The sequence below is a fragment of the Corapipo altera genome, unplaced genomic scaffold (assembly GCF_003945725.1).
Source record: "Corapipo altera isolate COAL_440 unplaced genomic scaffold, ASM394572v1 46, whole genome shotgun sequence".
Classification (NCBI taxonomy): Eukaryota; Metazoa; Chordata; class Aves; order Passeriformes; family Pipridae; genus Corapipo; species Corapipo altera.
The window spans coordinates 3,331,262-3,352,196 of NW_020884883.1; the positions used below are offsets into that span (position 1 = coordinate 3,331,262).

Sequence of the window (20,935 nt, forward strand, 5' to 3'; positions counted from 1 at the left end):
TTTGAAGCCAACCAGAGAAGTACAAAAAAACCTCCATAATAATAAAAAAAACCATTAAATTATTTCTTAGACATCCAAAGTAGGCCAGTCTTTGCGACCTTTTTCTATTTTGCTGAGCCCATAAATTGTTGTAGTCATTCTTTGTGAATATCCCGGTGTTGTGGTTTAACCCCAGTCATCACCTATTCACCACACAGCCAGTCACTCTCCACATGGCAGGATAAGGGAGAGAATCAGAAGAGCAAAAGTGAGAAAACTTGTAGGTTGAGATAAAGATAGTTTAATAGGTGAAGCAAAAGCCATGCACACAAGCAAAGCAGAACAAGGAATTCATTCACCACTTACTGCAGGTAGGCAGATGTTCAGCTATCCCCAGGAAAGTAGGGCTCCATCACACGTAACAGTGACAAGCGCCATCACTACAAGTGTCCCCTCCTTCCCCCAGATCTATATGCTGAGCATGACCACATATGGTATAGGATGTCCCTTGGATCATTTGGGGTCAGCTGTCCTGGCTGTGTCCCCTCCTAGCTCCCTGTGCACCTCCAGCCTCCTCACTGGTGGGATGAGGTGAGAAACAAAAAAAGGCCTTGGCTGTGTGAGCACTGCTCAGCAGTAATGAAAACATCCCTGTATTACTGTAGTGGATTAACCCTGGCTGGGCACCAGCTACCCACCACAGTCACTCTACCACTCCCCTCTGCAACTGGACAGGGGAGAGAAAATATAACAAAGGGTTCAGGAGTTGAGATAAGGACCAAGAGAGATCACTCACTGGTTACTGTCATGGGCAAAACACTCAAAATGGGGATATTAATTAAATTTATTCCTAACAAAATCAGAGCAGGATAATGAGAAGTAAAATAAATCTTAAAAGCACCTTCCCTGCACCCCTCCTTCCTTCCCAAATTCTACCTCCTCCTCCTCAGCAGTGGTGGGAGATGGGGAATGGGGGTTGTATTCAGTTCGTCAAAGGTTGTTTCTTCTGCTGCTCGGGGAGAGGTGTCCTTTCCATGCTCCCATGGTATCCTTCCTGTGGGAGACAGTCCTCCATGAACTTCTCCAGGATGAGTCCATCCCATGGGCAACAGTTCTCCACAAACTGCTGCAATGTGGGTCACTCTTTACAGGTGCAGTCCTTCAGGTGCAGGCTGCTCCAGCATGGGTCATCCACAGGGCCACAAGTCCTACGAGGAAAACCTACTCCAGTGTGGGCTCTCCACATGTCAGCAGGTCTCTGCCAGTACCCTGCTGCAGCACAGATTTCCCACAGATTCACAACCCTCTCTTGGGCATCCAGCTGCTGCAGCGTGGGTCTCCTCCACAGGCCACAGGTGGATCCCTGCATCCCCCTTGACTTCTGTGGGCTGCAGAGGCACAGCTGCTCCTCTGTAGTCTGCACCACAGGCTGCAGGGGAACCTCAGCTCTGGCACCTGGAGCACTCCTCCCCCTCCCTCTCCACTGACCTTGGTACCTACAGAGTTGTTCCTCTCATATACTTTGACTTTGCTCTTCTCTGGCCGCAGTTACATCTGCTCAATAACCTTTTTTTCCTTCTTAAATATGTTATCACAGAGGCATTACTATCACCCCTGATGGGCTCAGCCTTGGCCAGCAGCAGATCCATCCTGGAGCCGGCTGGCATTGGCTCTGCTGGACGTGGAGGAAGCTTCTGGCAGCTTCTCACAGAAGCCACCCCTGTAGCCCCCCCAGTACCAAAACCTGGTCACACAAACCCAATACAATTATCAACCCTATTTTCAGCACAAACCTGAAACACAGCCCCACACTAGCTACTGTGAATTAACGCTACCCCAGCCAAAACCAGCACTCCAGGGTGTGCATGTCATCTGAAAATCCTACCCAACAAAAGCATTCTACTCACAGTTGTTCTTTCTCTTCTCTGGGTTCAAATCTGAGTCCACAGACCTGAATATTATCTCAGTGCATGGAATGGCGTGGTCGTGTTGCCATTATGCCCTGCAGCATTATTCGTCCTCTTTCCCAATCCAGCAGCCTGTGCTTTTGAGCAGGAGTCATTACAACCAAGCATGCTGTTCTCTGGGATGCTCTAAGGCAGTGGAAATGTCTGCGATCCAACTCTCAGCTCAAGAGTGTTGTGCACCAGGATATTAACTGTAAAACTGGCAATATTGCTTTGGTGCAGAGGCTTCCTCCAGGCACCCACAAGACAGATGGCTTTATCAGTACACAGCCATTCACCTCTGCATTGCAACTGAGAAGTACAAGCAAATTTTCAACTATCTTTGCTAAGCAATTTTACAGCTGTCTATCTGAAATTAAAGCACCCTCTCTTGGTTGTGCTTTGCATTTTTATAGTGACTGGCAATCTTTTTTCCACAGTGCTATGCTCAGCCTTCCATTGGGTTTTTAGTGCTCACAAAAATACGCAACACTGAGTTAATGAAGATGAGTGTTTCAGACTGTAGGAAACCAAGCAAAGGAGAATTCTGTGTAATCTGTATAATTGGACACTTCCTATAGGCAGTGTAAAAACCAAATAATTTCTGGCAGGGAAAGACTTCTGTGTAGAAGTTCATAGGAATGAATTGATCTGCACCTCATGGAAAGTTTTCGTAGAACCTATACAAAGGTCATCTTCCAGCCTGCAGCCTGTCAGTCGCATTCCTGAAGTGAACTTTGGTTTACAGGTCTTTGAGGTGGTATGAACCAAGGACTGAAGCAGTGCATTTTTTGGTAAGTGGGTGTCTGTCTTTGGCTCAAATGAGTGGAAATCCATGAACACATCTCTTAAGTTGGAGTGAATTTCCATCAGAGTCAAAACAAGTCAGAGATAAATTTTAAGACAAAGCAGTCCGGATATTTGCACCCCCTGGCAATTGTAGTACCTGTGCTCCACTTTCCAAATAAAGGTGTCATCAGCTTCTCATAAGAAGGGGTAAGACTGAAATGTGTTTAAAGAGTAGTATTGCCTCGCCATCAGGGAAAAGCAGTAGGCATAGATTTCTATAAGCTGTAAAATGGGAGTTTACAGTCAGCTCTGAAACTAATTTCAAGGTGGGACAGTCTGTCACTGCAGTTCCCAGTTCACGACTCTGCACTGAAAGCAGTGCACACTGGACAAGTCAGTGTCTGATAATTAGTAAAAACCTTGTTGACAAGGCTATGATGCAGGAAAGAGGTAAAAAACTAAAAGGATTTTTTTTTTTTTTTTAATCTTTGTATATTAGGGCAGTGAATCCTTATGCATTTCCTGCCTTGGGGAAGGAATGTGGGAAGAGTGGAAGAAGTCCTCCCTCTAACTCTGAGTGAGGAGAAAAAAAAATATCCCAACAGCTTTTATTTCAAACTCTCCATTTGTCTGCATGTCTGGGAAGACTGTGGAAGTATTGGTAAGAACATAGTAACATGAGAGAGGAATTCATACAGAGGAGGTAGGGAAGCAGGAAAGAAGAGTAGAAGGGCACGCAACTTGAAGAGGCCCATTTGCACATTCTTCATAAAGAAACACTTCCTACTTTTCTTTATACCCATTTCTTTCTAAGTCTGCTTCATCCTTTCAGAGATGAGAGAACAAAAACCGCCCATGTTATTAAAAATGCTGGTTCACCACTGATCTTTTGAAGTGTGCTTTGATGTATTCTCTAGTCCTTTCCAAATAATTCAGTTGCTTTTTTGACCCCTTACTGGATATGGAGCTGACATTTTCATGGAATCATTATTTTAATCCTGAACAGTCCTTATCAGTTTAAGTAATTATGTGCACCATTTTGCAATGTCCTACACAGAATTTCATCTACCATTTTATCACAAGTTGTCTGTGGTCGTAGTGCTTTTCTGCAGCTTTGCACAGTCAGCTTTTGATTTTAGTCCCTGTGATAACTGTAGTGAAATCAGCAGTCTCTGTTCTCCCGTTATTCATCACCTTTTCCAGGTCATTTAGGACTTTGCTGAGCAGCACAGATCCTGACAAAAGTCCCATAGGATTGTGTTAGTGATTTTCTTCCGGTGGGAAAATGTTGCATTCCTACTTTTGTACTTTTTCTTTCATATTTTTCAATTGCTTATTAATTCAAATAGGATCTTCTTAAACCATGAGACTTCCTTTTTAAGGGCTTTTTTTTCCTCCATTGAATTTTAAAAATGCACTTTAGTACATCTTGTATGCTTATTTGTCAATTCCTAAAAAAAAACGCCAGTAGGCTTGTGAAGTGTGTCTTCCCTTTACAGATGCTTAATGGAGTGCATCCCAGTATATTTTTCCACGTGTCTGGTCATTCTGTTCCCTGCAATGGTTCCTACTGACTTGCTGAACAAGGACATCATATCCACTCATCTGTAGTTCCTCAGATCACCCCTGAAATCCTTTGTAAAAAATAGCTATTTCCCCACCTTCCCACCCCCTGACACACAAAATTCCCAGTGAGAGGTTACACACTGCAGCTCACGGTTGTGTTATTTCATCCTTCGGTTGGTTTAGAGCTCTTGGGTGAATTCCATCTGGCCCTAGGGAGCTGTTAGAGTTTTGTTGTGGGAAATACAGTCTTTGAAGAGAGAACTCCGTGCTAAGTCCAGTGGATCTTAGTTCAGTGGAAATGCTCACTGCTCTGCCCCTCTTGTTTTGATTTCCACTCCCATGTAATTTGAATTCTGTTCTAGTAATTTCTGCTTGGCCTTACAGTCAGACGTCAACAACACTTCATCAGAATAAAGACTATCTAATGAAAAAGTAAATGTTACAGAAATTGTCTTCTTTGATTAATCTATTTTTCATGCTTTATTTCATATTTATTGTGTAGAGTGTTTTACCCTCGTAAGTTGATGAATCTTTACAGTGTTCAGCTAGAGAGTTCACAACATGACATGTACCTTTACGTGGGATTGTGCCTAAAAATAGACTATCAGTAGTGTTAAATAACCACAATTGTGCTGGCAGAGTGACATGCCAGAAATAATAGAAGTCTCTTTAAGGGATTAGAACATTTAAATTGGAAGACAGACAGTAAGGGATGGGAACTATGTGTAATCAGCTATGTGAAGGCAATTGCAAGGAACCAAAACAAGGGAACATATCAGAAAGCATCCAAGAACAAAAAATCAGCTAGCAAGGTTCCCACTAAAGCTATGTAATTTAATTTGAAGTTTTGAAGGATTTTCTGTCATACTTGGAAAGCTCAAGTAATTTATATCTTATACTCAGTTTAAAGTCTTACGAGAGAATTTACAGACCTTTTTTGGTTTTAGTGGATTAATTCACTAGCCTGTTGCATTGGAGACACGCAGCATACGGGAGAATATATTCAGGATGGATCAAAGCGTTTACAGTTTCTAAATCAGAAACCATTTTTGAATTTTACAGATCTAGATATCCGTTGCTGCTAAATGTAAGAAACTTTCCCAGGAGACCACTAAGGAAGACTTCATATCCTATGGATGTTTAGTCACATTTGCTAATGCAGGAATGGTAAATGTCAGTAAAATTCTACATTTTGATAATAGTACTAGATTATTTTAACTATGATCACACATAGAACAAGTTTCAGCCCTTCCACAAAGAAGATTGTACAGAATTGTTTAGAAGGTGGAACAGGTGCTTTTGTAGGATTCATGACTCACAATTTATAAAACCATATGGAATATAGTCACCCACACATTTTGACTATCTGAAAATTTTGTTTGAAAAGAGCAGAGAGGTAGCAATGAAATGACTGGCTGAAGTTGTGTACTTCTGTTGTAAATCAGAGCCTTGGAATTAGAACCGAATTTGTGGTCATACTTTCAATGTATCTGTGTCATCTTACAATGAATCCTTTTCTACTCTGGAGTCCTGGTACTCCAAATATTCCCACTGCAGCTATATTTGCACATGCTCTGAAGCAAATTAAAAATGTCCCTAGCAACAGAAAAGCACTGCATACAGTATGTTAAGGTCTTTCACACACATAAAGTGTGGCAGTTCTTTGCAAGCCATCCAGTCATTCACAGGCATTTAGGAGATCTCGTGACCTATCCTCAGCTGCCATACCCAAATATCTACTTCTGGAATTATATGTCAGAAGGCTGCTGCCTAAGCTCTCTCATTTGTGTGACTCAAAGAGATTTGGCATGTGTGTAACAGGGTTGCAATGTGGGAGATACAGGATGAGGAAGAACCCTGCTCAAGAGTTGGTTGCCCATTTGCTCATGGGCACAGTTTTACTGATAAAATTTCCCAGCAGCAGTACAGCACTTCTGGGAATGATCTGTCCAGCTTTTTACAAACAAGTTCAAATTCCAAAGGCTCTGACCTGTGTGTATATGTGCAGTGGGCAAATTACAATGGTTACACAGGTAATATGTGCCAGTATATCTGTACACTGTGTATCAAGATACAGAAGATATCTGGGATGCTGTGATGAAGCCTGTCATGATCTGGAACCCTCTGTAAATGGAATGAGGGATGCCCAGGAGGACGTGGAGTCTGACAACCCAGCTTTTAGTCTCATCAGCCACAGAGGCAGCAAAGGACACAACGTGAAGAGTTTTCTCATCACAGATTGTAATAAAATTTCTCACACCAACTCTCACAGTGAAAAACACCCACTGAGGACTGGATAGCCAGAAGCACATGTTCAGCCTGTATCTGGTGGGTGTCTTGGCATAATGGACTTCGGGGAGCAGAGCAGAGTGAGAAAACATGCCTTGCTCCTTAACAAGCTCTCCTCTCTTTCTTCAATCTCTTCTAAATGGAAGGGAAATTTCAGGCTGTTCACAGGAAAGAGCCTAGTGCCTTGTTCCTTTGCAAAACAGCAGCCATTGTATGTCATTCTTTAAGAGGAACAAAGAATCTACTGTCATGGATTAATAGCAGCTAAGTGGCACACACAGTCACAGAGTGTGTGTGCTCTAGAGTAATGATGTGTCTCGCAACTCATGTATCCAGATATATCCATTGGGGTACTATAGGCTTCTCTAGTCAGATCAGCACTGCCTTGGTAGCTGAAAAATGACTCTATGTTAAAGGATGATACCCACCTTCTTCACAAGCTGTCAGGATTGTACTGTGTGTCCTTCAGTGCACTACCTTGCTTAAGTGGTGTGTGCTCTGAATACTGGGATCATTTCAGGACAGTGCGTTCCACTTCTGAGTAAACAGGACCTCTGTTACCAAGTGTTTCCAGGGTTAACTGTGATTCTGGACCTCTGCTGGAAGTTTGTCCACTGCCTGCCAGACATGAACCTTCCCAGAATAATGGCTATAGATATAAGTCTGTCCACCAATATGCACCCAAACAGTTCTCAAGTTAATGAGCACAGCTCTCAGGCCAAGTGTTCCAGCTTCTCTGGTAGCAAGTTGTGCTGGTTGACTTCTGAACCCACCTCAGAAGCAGCAAGGCATAAAGTTGTTGCTCCAAAAAGACAGTTGTAATTCTGCTATGCATTTTAATCTCAACCAGCTGAGTGGATATTAGGCAAGATAGAAGAGGGAAGTGCCTGTGATGCAATGTCACTTGCACAGCAGAGGCAGGCAATCTCCCCCCTGCCCATATCTGCTAGAACAGTTTGCTATTGCAGTCCAACCTACAGATTCTGCAAAACTAAGGTGGACCCAAATACAGAGTTACCAGTGGTTGGCATGAACATAGCAGCATGTTTTTGAAAGGTGCTAGTTTCCATGAAGGTCTTTAGACCTTCAAGATCACACAGCTCTCTGATAACACACAGTAGCAGTCAGTTCTGTAGGGCAGTGACTGTCTGCTGGGACATTGGAGATTGTCCCCACAATGATGATGTATTTGCATATCAGGTCAGACAGTAACTGTTTATGCAGAGCCTTAAATTCAGTACTTCTCGTGTGCTTGCTTTTCCATGTAGTGGGCTACTCGATGTTACCAGTGTTGCTTTCTCTCTATGAATACCTCCCCTGAGTGAGGGGAGATGAAGCTTGGCTATTGACCACATCCAGAATTTGGGGAATGAGGTAAAAATCAGTGTTCAAGGACATCCTCACTTATCAATATCTAAGAGGAGAGGAAGGATTTGATGATCCTCCTTTTGTGAGGTTAAAAATACCCTCTTCTTATAATACATGCTTTTCATTTGCTTTGGTCATCTTAAAAGCTGTTCTTCATGACACCTTGTAGTAGGTTCATTTTGAATTCTTCTACTCTAATCAGTGGGATGCAGTTTTTGTGACTAGCTATATTTACACTGTTGATGTCTTTGTCTGTGCTAGTTGTACCAACTCACTGTATTAGCAACACTTCTTGCCCCAAGCTTGACATAAACATTTAAAATACGTAAATTAGAATGGGAGTTTAGAGCAACTAGTTCCAAGGCTGACATCTGTGCTAGCCTTATCTGGAGCTAGGAGAGCCGTATCCAGCCCTGCTTGACCAGAACTGGGTTCCAGGTAAGCTCTGTTAGTAGTGCCTTTGTGCTTTGCCGGTGGCAGTAGCGCTTACCTACCTTTGCTTTGGAAATGCTTATGGATTTTTTTCCCCCTTAGTTTCTAACAGATAGAACCTGCAGCATTTTAAGACAAATTTTGCTTTCATGAAAGAAGTTCTCCTTTCTCCATAGCAGAAATGAACTTTATTTTCAGCTATTCTTTTGCTGTTACATTTTTGTAAGCTTCTGTTCTTTCATCCCTCAATGGCATCAAAGCACTGTGGGTAGGCAGGCTGCAAACACAGGAATAACCACTTGGCAGTGGAGCTGTGGGAAGTGCAGGAGTCAATTCTCGGCAGGAAATAAATGGATAGTTTAAGCTACTTCAGTGGTAACTCCATAAGCCTCAGCAACACAGATCTCTTGCTGCTGTATATCTGTAACCTTAGATGACTTTGAGGACTGAACTCTCTGTAGTCTACGCCTCAGCTCATCTACACAACACTGCAGTCTTCTTTATTGATGGTATTTCCTACTTCTATCATCAGTATATTCCAATGCATCCTTAATTTTGTGCTTCGCAAAGATATTACTGTGTGATGCAACAATACAACTAATATTGTTCCTGTTCCTTGCCTGCCTCATCATCTTAAAATTCATTAACCACCCTCACATCCCTCCTTAGCTCTGTGCTTTGCTGCAATGCCTAAAAAATTTGCAAACAGTCTGACTGTGAGCGAGCTGAGAACATTGCCTCGCATGCCAAGCAATACGTTCTCTTTGTTTCCCTGGGCTTCTTCAATTGGTGGCAACCATCTGCCTCCCCACAGACTGTAGGTTCTTTGGGGCAGGACCATCTCTTCCTTCTGTAAGCTGACAGTGCCCAGTCCTGTTACTCTGACAGTTACATTTGGCTTAGGCAAAATTCCTTTTAGCTTAGCTCTAATTTTTAAGTAATGCACAGAATGATTTGCAAGGACATGCCCTCAGATCTTATTACTGTTGAAGTCAAAAAGCTTAGGATTAGTCATACAGTTGTGTGTAGAGGAAGATTTGCTGGTTTGTTTTCTTTATATGGTTGATTTTATTGATTTGCCTGGAAAGACAAACCTTTGTGTTAACTCCTATCCCGCACAAAGGATGCAGTGAAAGCCATAGGTAGGTTCAGAATCCTGCCCTGTATTCCTCCACCCTGGCCTCTTTAAGGATGATGAATTTTAGAAAGTACTTCTTTAGTTAAATATCTGGATTGTTTTCAAAATTATGACTTCCAAATGTCATGTTGTCATCGAAGTATAGAATGAAAATTGTGAATGTGTTATGGGAAATCCTCTTGTAAAATTTTACCCTTGTATCAGTGTGGAGGGCCTAGAATAAATCAAGCTTTATGATCCTCAAAGCCAGCAGGGAGTCTTGCTTTAAGCTATTTATTGTTCAGCACATAGGCAGTGCCCTGCAGTGTTCTGCCTGCAGTCTGTTCCCGTTAGGTAGGAGAAACCACTGTGGGAGACACCGACCCCAACCCCTTGAGCATGTGGTGGGTCACAAGAAACTGTTGCCCATCAACATGCACACATGCCATTGCCTGAGGTGCCTTGGGGCTGCCAAAAGCCTCCTGTCTTCAGGTGTGCAGCCTGCCTTCCCCTGGCAGAGAGGGGTGCCTGTCACCCCAGCCACCCATGGGGCAGGATTATCCCTTCCTTGGGCTCATGTTCTTGCTCTCACATTGTCAGTATTGTGACCTTGCCCCACCAAAGCCAGTAATGAGGCTGTGGCAGGTTCCCATGGGAAGCAACTGTGCCAGTGGGAGAATCACCTGCCCTTCCCCTGCCTTTGCCACCATTGCTTGGGGCCCAAATAATAGCCATGGGTCAGCACACACTAGCCCCAGCCAGCACACACAAGTCAGCAATAACAGCATTGCAAACTGGAACCACCAGCAGCAGTTCGAGCAAGTCCCAGTGAGACTTGTGTGCTTTTTGCAAGGGGCTTTCTGAGATAACCCTGCTGCACTGGGGGGACCCTGGGGAGGCTGCTCACCTGGGCACCTCCATCACCTCTTCCCGTGGTTTAACTCCCACACCTGACCTGCTTACCTCACTCCTCCCTCACTCTGCTGCAGGATGGCTACAAAGTTCTTTAGAAATAGATTTTTTAAAAAAAGGAGAAAGCAGTGAGGGGGGAAAAAAGCATTTATAGTTGTAGGCAATGGACTGTGGTGCATGTGAGAGTCAGGGCCTGCTACCATCCAGAGTCTCAAGTGCCGTAGGCCATTGTTATTCCAAATCCTGCAGGGATCTCCAGTGGCAAGAACTGACAAGGAGAAAAAAGCGGTATGGGACCCTTTCCTGAAGACAAATTTCTAATCCAGAAGCTGAAGTACTGGTGTAGATGGAAATGTTGATGTAACTGCCCTTTTGTCAGGATAAAAATGAATATGCTAGGAAGTATCTGGGAAAATGAGCTGGAAAGTCAGAATCATTGTATGGAGCACTGGAAGTAAGAAAAACTGGAAAGTTGAGCCTGATATTAAGAGATAACATATTTAAGGATCTGAAAGTGCATTCTTATGATGGGAGAATCTTAGAATCATTAAATCTGGGAAAGACCTCTAAGATCATAAAGTCCAGCTGTCAAGAGAAGCAGAGGCCTGTGAAAGAGAAACCAGTGAAGTCTGAGGCACATAGAGAAAGTGTCAGGTCCAGGGATGATTACTGCCTAAATGTCTGAGGCATTTGTCTCAGAGTGGCTTACAGCAGAGACTGCAAAATCTGCCAAAAGAGCAGGGCCCTGAGCCCCCTGCTGCTGTGCTTTCCCTGCTGCTTGCACTGAGCTGAAGTGGGTGATGTCATGTGCACTGCGCTCTGGAGAGACAGGGACATGCAGCACTGGCAACATGGAGAGCTTTTTGGGGAGTGCCAGTCAAGAAGGTGCTTCTAACAGTGTGGAAAGGATTTATTTCTGTTGGTTAATTCCTGCTGCATTTGGGGAAGCAGCCCTTGCTGGTGACAAAGGCACAGGATTACAGTGAAGGAACTTGTAATTTCATTATTAATTTCTCCTCTAAATGGAAATAGAGCACAAGATGGTGAATATTGACAGCTAGGTTCAAAATGTTCCTTGTCTTTAATTTTGGGGAGGATATCAGCATAGCATTGACATTCTCAGCTGCTTGATACCTGTTAGGAAACAGTACCCCCATCAAGCAGTGAAGGCATTAGTGGATGAATGAAGTGAGTAGTCTGCACAGCCCATGGGATCCCCGTGTATGTACCAAAAGAGGCCTTTCTGGCTTGTTGGCCTGTCCTTTGCCCTGAAGGGGCACATTCATCTCTGCATCCCGGCAGTCAGGACTTAATTTTCAGAGGCTTGAACTTCAAAGTTCACCTGAAACAGCCTATGAGGGTTATTCTTTCAGAGCCCTTGGGCAACTAATACAGATTTTGGTAACACCTGCAATTACAGAAAATGTTCTATAATTCAGCTGTGTTGAGCATGGCCAAGAAATCCTTTTTAAAGACAGCTGTGGTAGTCAAAGCATATTCTTTCCTTTCCCTTTTATTTTCTGCACAAAGAAACTTGTTTGAAAAGCTCTCCCATTCTGAATACCATGCCACAGGAATCTCACTGCCATTCTCAAAATAGAGAGAGTTACACACAAAATGGCAGAAATAGGTAGTAATACTTTTCTTGCACCTCCTGGAACTCTGATACTGCAGTAAGGAGGTTTTTATTTGAATGTAGACAAGGCTGGAAATATAAAGGAAAAACTCAGTGTTGTGTATTTCCAGAAAAAGGTGGACTCTGCAACATTAGCCTTATCCTGCTCTGGGCAGCAAGCACAGGCAGTCTCCTGCTTGTTCAGGAAAGCTGGCACGGGGCATACAGTAAGAAGAATTTTTCATGATACTGGTTTTCATCTCAAATATATTTTGATTGATACGCTTCCTATTAACTTCAGTAGGCTCCCAATTTTATTGCTTCCTGTTAATACAGTATTTCTTGTAGCTAAGGAACACAGCACTTAAGGTTTAAAATGGGGGCACTGTGCAAGTTGCATATTATGAAACAAAGGAACCAACAGATTGGCAGGTTCCCAGACTCTTGCTTCTAGTGCCCAGAGAAGCTGTGGAAATGTTCAAAGCCACACTGGATGGGGCTTGGAGCAACCTACTCTAATGGAAGTTTTCCCTGCCCATGGCAGGGGAGTTGGAACTAGATGACCTTCAAAGCTCCTTGCCAACCCAAACCATTCTGTGATGATTCGCTGATGATGATTTAGACTGACACTACAGGATGAGTTCTACTCAACTTTTTTTTGAATGAGACATAACTCTGCTGGTGCCAACAGGGTTGATGTGGTACAAAGATGGTGCAGCAAAAGGAAAATGAGATCTGCCACTGTGTGCTGTGTAAGCCAGACCCTCAGAATCAAACAGAAGTGTTCCTTTATATAACATTAATTAGGCATCTGCTGAAAAGAAGATGAGTTATGAGAATTCTTGAAAAGTGGTATCATTGTGGAATACCTAATATAGAGTACTTCTCCAAGTAGAAACATATTTCTGCTCTTTTACAGCAGAAATATTTCTCAGAGAGCTTTAGGCTGCCATGGCAGAGAATATAGGGGTGCAAATCAGCACTGATCTCTGGAACACTTGTGATGAAAACTGATGTGAGTTCAATGTGCTCACTGGTGCTATATTAACTCACACCACCTGAAATTTTTACCTTGCAAGTAGGACTGCATCTAGAGTCAAATTCTGCCTTGCTATCCATATTCAAGGTTGAATGTATTGATAATGAAAAAAAGGAGCTTTCTCAACACGATCTATCCATGGACACTCCTAAAAGATGGAGAAATTAATTTTGTAAATTAGATTTTACCGCCATTTCTCACATAGTGAGCTATATGACTCCAGGAACAGAACTGAATCCAGTGAAAAGAGATCACCATTAACAGAAAGCAGTAATAACAGTAAGTGTCAGATTAGGTATTTTTAGTGGTAAAGATTTAGCAGTAGAGAAGCAAGCAAGAACATGCATAATGCTGAGTAAAAGAGAACACTCTTGGGAAAGAAATAATTTATTTTTAAATATGCCTCCAAATAGCCATGTAATATTAGCACATCCTTTCAACTTGGGTCATGGCTGCATTAAGGTTCCTACCCAGTCAGGTCAACCTGTGGGTATAAATATATGCTTTAAGTTATGTAAACACCATCCAATCCTACACCATCCAATCCTATTTGCATCGTCACTCTATGACACGAAATGCTATAATGACCTCCTTTTAGTTTGTCCAGTGCTATGAATAAAGCAGGCTTAGGTCCTTTTCTTGTTAAGGAGGTCGGCTCTCTTAATGAGCTTTAAGCATTCCCAGAGAGTCTTTCAATATTGCAAGACATACCTGGCCCCAGGCAGGACAGTTATGGCTCTGCCAACACCTAAGTGGTGCAGACAGATCCCATGTGACAGGTTATGTAACTGATCTAGGCTTTATATGCCCCAGGACCCAAAGCATGTAAAGGGCTCGAGGGAGAAGAGCATCAGGTGAGGAAAAGATGTTTGCATACTGTGCTTTTGGCATTGTAGCAAACAATATAAGGCTTAATCTTATGCTTCATTAAGAGGTCAATTTGTAATAAATCCGTGGGATTTAGTAATGATTTGTGTGTTCTAGAATTGAAGGGGCTGAATTCTACGAAGACTCAGAAATCATGATGATTCCTCTCCGGAGAATGACACCTGGGTATATAAGGTTGTTGCAGGTATGAAATTATGTGGGTTTGGGTTTTTTTCTGCTTTTAATTGATCTTCAAAGTACCTCTGTTTCTCTTGACCAGCCTGATTTTATTTCAAATTATTGCATGACCAACCCAAGGGAACACTTGTTTCTTGTGGGTTAACTTACATAACAACACAAAGAAGGCTTAATTAAGCCTCTGCTGAAAAGCAATTGAATTATGATATATCTTGATAATTGGTATCATGGTGGAATACCAAATGCAGAATACTTGGAAGGAGTTTATGCTTCTGCAGTGCTAAAACAGAAACTGCTTCTCCATAATTTTCTCTTTCAATGGCTTTGTGTATTTGGAGCAGTAGGAAAACGTTAATGGGAAGAAGGATAATGGCTTCCTGATCAACTCAGATGAGCTGTCAGTGAAACACTTCAGCCAGCTTCCATGGCTGTGATAAAGAAACCTCAGTCAGTGATGTGCTCTGGAACACAGGGGGACATTCAATCATTATATGAAAAAAAAAATAAAAGCAAGCATAGAAAATGCTTTAAAACATATGCATATATATATATACCAAAGTAGAACATCTTCCTTATTTTACTACATATTTTGATATTTACAGTGCATCTATCCTGTCTCTGGAAAATGGCACAGCTCTTAACAATGTGATCTGCATCCAGAATCATAGGCTATAGTAGCTGAGAGATGATGATTGAGTAGTTGAGAGGCTGAGCTAAAGATACTGTGTTTCAGACCTAGCAGTGAATTTCTTTCATGCTTCCCTATATATCTTTTGGTATCACCCTACATAGTAATTCTGTTTGGAATTTCCATTGTCTTTATTTATTCTACTGCTGAAGGAGCCCTAGCTAGATACATTGATCAAGGTCAGAGCACTCAGCTCTGATTCTTTAAGCTCTATAAAAACTGGAATATGGAAGTGAAAATCAGGCTCCTTGGAATCTGTTGCTCCTCTCGGTGGTGTCATCCATGCTTTCTGTTCATGGATTGCAAGGGAAATCATTAAAAACATTATTTGAGGCCTAGTCCTCTTTTCATGTACAAAAAAAATGTGGCAACTAGAAAGACACATGATATGTTTTAACTCGAAGAACCAGTGTGTATTGGAATTTGTATTTTGCTCTCTAGAGAGTCCATGCAACTGGGTTTCTGCTTCTTGGTTAGTGTATCATATGTACTAGGCAAGCAACAGTAACGTAATTTCTTTTCTGATTGTTTTTCAGATAATAGGTAATTGATTTTTTTTATCTTTACTTTGATTGTCTTGAACGAAGACTTTGTGTCTTGGTTGTACTTGACAAAGTGACTGTGTTAAAACTTTTCTGCTTGGTCTAGTCTTACTTCTGGAGCTCATGAGCGGTGTTCGTGATCCCTTTTAGCCTTGCTTTCCTGAATTAATATCTAACGTTCAAAGGAGCATCTCTGTGTTAGTAGCTAATCTGTGGGAAGGAAGAGATCTTTGTACTTTGCTGAACAAGAAAGTTCCTTCTTCTTTATGCCTAAGCCTCCACACTTGATTCATCTCTCCCTCTCAGCACGGTAGCCATGTGAAACCCCATTAAAGTCACCAAAATCAATAGTTGCAATTGAAAGAAAAATCATATCAGAAATGTGTCCTTTCTTTTGCAAACTGATAAAAAGGGGGGCCATCCAAAACACGCAATAGTTTGTGACAAATACTCTTCATCAGAAAGCAGAATCATACTGTTAAATGGCATGGAGAAGAAAGAAGTGCTTTGTAGGTTCCAAAGACCTTCTTTTGTGTTGCACTCAGCTGAATCAGCATGTAACTTGCCCTGTTTCTCCCACAGACTCAAGCTGCAGCAAAAATTGTTATCAACCCATCAGACACAGCACTGCAACGGGCGGCGTTCCTCCTGGGAGTGTTTGGGATCAGTATATCCAGCTACAGCACACACCAGCTAACTCAAACAAAGAGATTTCCCTTGACCCCTTAAGCTGTGTTGGGATGTGACCCAAGAAGTCCAGGCTTATGTCAGTACTGCTGATGAGTGGCTTTTCTGCCTCAGTTACCAGTGTGGAGGTAATGAGACACTTTGCAGTCGTGACTTCTACATGCAAAGTTAAAAAGATGGAAGAATTCCAGACATCTTCAAGAAAGAAAAAAACCGCTATCAGAATCATCAGATTTCCAAATAACAAAACCTGTCTGTAAATACAATGGACTTCTTTTGCTATCCAGTGTATACATAGAGAGAGACCTAAAGGTATAAAAATGCAGTTACATTCGGAGTAGGTGTAAAACAGGTTGATGGGGGTGCCGTGCTTCAGGAGAATTGCACTGCATTGCAGCTTTTGCAAATTGACTCTAATGCAAAGACTGGTTTTGAAAAGAAGTTAAAGGCAACATATTCCTCTAATAAGAGTTAGAACAAATGAAAGTAATCTCCCATTGACTCTTTTCACTATTCTATCTAACTAGATACGTACATTTGTGTGTATTACAGAATTTGTGCACTCTAGCCTTTTTTATTGAATCTTAAACATTTCTTGATGCCTTTTGAGTAGCAATGTCTGTGTATTGTAACACAAGCTGGTAGTCTTCTGCCACAGGCTACACCAGCCATATGGTGCTGGGAAAGGCCCATGGCTCCAGACCAGATAACTTCATAACTCTGTACAGTAACTCTCTGTTCTAGAAAGTATCAGTAAAAATATTGTGTTAGGTTTCACTGTGAAGTTCCATATCTGATCAAATTCCTCTGCAAAGTCAACTCATCCCATAATATACATTCTGATTAAAATAGAAATAGAGATTAACCTTTTTTCCCCTCCTTCTCCCTGGTTTTTTTCTCACTTGGTGCAATAGCTTATTCAAGAATATTCTTTTACTATTGGTTTGCATTTTTCCAACTGTTTCTGATGTTTTATGTAAACATAGCTTTGTGGGCTCTTCTGTACATATGTTAGCATTTAAAATCCTTTGTTCTCAGTTACTAAATAGAAATATTATTTGGGGTTTTTTAGTGTTTAAAATTATTTCATCTGTCAACAGTGTATATATTCAACCACTAAGGGGCATCCTACACAGCTGAATATTTTGAACTCTTCAGGTTGCTCATTCCAACATTACAAACCACAAATTGAATCAGGCTGAAATTCTTACTTTTTTTTTTTAAACTGTTGTTTCCTCTGTTTCCTTTTTTCTCATCCCCTCCAAGAAATGTCTCTCTTCTCCCACAGCTCTTGTAAACTGAAGATGATGAGAAAATCAGCATTTACAAGGTCATTTTTTCCAATGTGCCAGGTCACAAATTACCTGCATCTTGTATAGACTTCTGTTTATATTTAAAAAATCATAGAATGCAATATTCTGACTTCTGCCTTCCCCTACAAGAAATGAAACAAAATACTTGAGCCCCTTGACAAAAGTAAGAATGATACCTCTGAAAAACATTCAGTCACACAGACTGACATTACACAGTGTGACCCCCCACCACCACCCTCAGTATGCCACAGTTATGGTTTTTTAATCTATTCATATGATATTGGGCAGCTGTAGTTCTGTTAACTGATTTCCTGCTCCCATTCAACACAAATGTAAGACCATTAGCTGTTTTCAGGGCCATTACTATGCTAATGCAAACTCTTCTGTTAGATGAAGGCTAAGTGCAATAACAACATCATTTTAAGAAGATATACTAGAGTAAAATAAATGATAACTTGGCCGTGAGATGTTCTAATTAGAAATTATGCTCATAAGGTATGTGTACTTTTTTCACGAGAATTGCTTTGGATAGTTTTGAAAGCTTTATTTAATACCAGGGAAAATGGCCAGAGGACAACACAGGCAATAGGTACATTGAGTGTGCAGAGACTCAATAAAGGTATGAGCCATAGGAGCCTCGGGAACATACAGTGAAGCACCAGGGAGATGTAACTGAAATTATTTACAAAACAGATTTAAACTTGCTGATGGTGAATTTGACCTGGGCTGAAAATCAACTTCAGGTGAAAAGTTGGCACTGCATCCAGCAGAAGATGTAGGCGCAGGTGTCTAACCTGTCTGTTCCTGCAGAAATCTACACCTAATATGTCAATTTTCTGAAGTTCAGCTGTCAACTAATGCCAGGCACAACAGACGTCCATGTGCCCTTCCCTTTCACTGCTGTGGCTCCCTGGAAGATCTGCTTTCAGCCTTCCCCTCAGCCAGGTGAGGCTGGGGTGTGATGAGCACCCAGACATCAAAACCTTGTGGAGTGGCAACAACATGCCCATCTTCTCATCCTTCCTGTGGTTGGAAGCATAGCGATGGACTGGAGGCTGCCCAGAATATGACTGGAAGCTAACATCCTCTGTCTCGTTTTGTCCTGCTGTTGGTCAGAGCAAATACTCTTTGGCAGAGGAAGGAAAGGCAGCTGCACAGATCTCCCACAGAGGAGCCTGTGGCACTGTACCTTCCCTCCTCATGTTCTTCTGAAGGACCAGTGTGGTCCCATGGGGTCCCAGCTTCTAAAGCAGCCTGGCTCTAGGAACCTGAACCTGCTCTGCATCCGCTACAGCAGGGGGCCCAAACAGGCAATTAAGATAAACTAAAACTTTATCCTCCTAATTGCCTGTTAGCTGTTTGCCCCCTCCCTGCACTTGGTGTACCAGGGGTTTGGACTTTACCTATGTTTGCCATGTTTATAGACATCTAACTCAAGCCTCCAGGCTCAGCATGTGGCTGGTCTCCCAAAATCTGAGTAGGATACCACTCTGTGTTGCAATTCCCAGATGTGCCTGTGAATGTTCTCTTCAAAGCTCTGAGCATGCCAAGCTTCAAGCACATGTTTATGTCCTATTGAAGTCAAAGAGGGTTTAAGGAACATCCTCACATCCTTTGCCAGACTGAGGTATTTAATCTCTTCCTTGATCTCCCCCCAAAAAGCATTTACATTTTAAATATATTTGTACTTTTGTTTATATGGCTTTTACATCAAAAATGTTGGCAATTCATCAACAAGTGAATGCTGATGAGAGTCAGGAGCCTGGTGAGCTTAGAGAGGTTAATGCTGCATTATGTAGTTTTAAGAAACACCAACAATGGATTTCATTTGGCATATAAATTGTTATGTTTGAGGACAGGCTCCAGGAATTACTTTTTACCTTCCCTAGCTTGTAAAAATGTTTAAATAGAAGCACTATTTAAGCTAGTAAATATTAGACTTTCTTTATAAATACACTTAGAAGCCATTTAATAAAAAATATTATGTTGGTTTTACCTCTAATATCAGACAAATATAGGTCAATATCTCTTGATGCTGAATAATGGTAACTCAACTAATCCACTTCTAACAGCAGTAACTTCTCTAGTCTGAATTATGTCTTGATACATCAAGTTAATTATTTTATTCTTTGAGAAGGAATCACAAGAGATTTTGTAGCTGTTTGATTTTTATACCTGAGTCCACTTCCTAAAGGCAAGTGAAATGAAAGTATTAAATAATCAGAAACTCAAACATGGTTTATATTCTCTTCAAATAGATGTAGCACAGACTGGAGACTTGTTTGCGATAAATGGCATTGCTAGTGATATCACAGAGCATTCAAGCTCCCTTTCACATATATACTCAGTTATCTAAAGCAGGATTTCTGTCTTCTTCCATCAGGACAGGCAACCAAGGACAGTCACTCAAGGTAGCACTCATCTACTAGTCAGGGAAGTATAAAATAAAGGCACTGTCTGACATATTTTCAGGCATCTTCTGGAAATTATTTTTCTGCATAGAAATAACTGCTCTAGAGGATTACTTATCTCTAAAGTTAGAGCTGCAGATTGTGCACATCTCCTGATATATCACAGACCAAGAAGACAAACTTGAGTTTGCCTTCAACAATGAGTGGAAGCTCCATCACTTCCTAGGCAGAGGTAGTATCATCATGGTACTGAACCCCTAATTTGTATATCAAACTAAGAACAGAAGGCAAACAAGCTGATAAACCCTTCATTTTAGACCCTGCATTTTTGCTAGTGCTAGATGCATGGAAGTCTGGCCTCAGCTGAGGTTTCAGGTGCTGCCATAGTGGTAATTAGTAAATTAATAAATTAGGAAATAAAACTGGGGCACTGATGCTGCATGAGAGCTTCCTTCTTGAGATGTCTGAAAATCACCTTTTCAACTGCAAGTTGTGCAGTGGGTTTATCAGTGGCAAAGCTGTATGCCAGTGTTAATTCACTTCCCCGGCCTCAGTTGAACGTGGCCACAGAGACTTAGCTGAGAAATAGATTTACCTGTGCAGTGCAATGGTGCTTGCATATGTATATGTTAGTGAAAAAACAAACAGAAGAAGACATTAATGCTTGTCACATCTTTTCCTACCTTGGATAAAAGGCCTTTTCCCCTCTTAGTTATGAGTAGTCAATGACAACACAAAATAACACCCTAAAGAAGTCTTGTCTTTCATATAACTTTCTTGTTATTCTTCTAAAACTATCACAATTTAATAAGGTAGCTGAAGGGTAGTTTAATCAAACCGCAGATTAATAAGGTTCCTGAGGCTACATTCACTTCAGCTTTTAACTAAGTGTATAACCATGAGCTATGGAGTGTCACCAACTTTTAATCAGTGCCCCTGTCTCTGCAGTGCAGATGTTTCTTCCCCTCCTTAGCAGCATTCTTGCAAGTGACCTTTTTAAGAACACAAAGTGATTAAAAACAATAATCTGTACCTTTTTGAAAACTTTTAGGAACTTCATGTAATCCACAACACCCCACTGATGAGGTCCATCCTACAAGGGAGACACTGGAGTCAGAGTAATTAAAGGAGGTGTCTGATGCCAAGCAGGGTGAGAGCTTGAATTAGCTCTCAGTGG

At 41.6% G+C, this 20,935-nt stretch overlaps 1 long non-coding RNA gene across 1 annotated transcript; it reads left to right on the forward strand.

The window, feature by feature from the left end:
* Positions 1-12,861: 12,861 nt before the first annotated feature.
* Positions 12,862-16,904, forward strand: LOC113946152. Its single transcript, XR_003527318.1, has 2 exons — positions 12,862-14,124; positions 15,930-16,904. It is a non-coding gene; the product is annotated as an uncharacterized LOC113946152 (long non-coding RNA).
* The last annotated feature ends 4,031 nt before the right edge of the window (positions 16,905-20,935 follow it).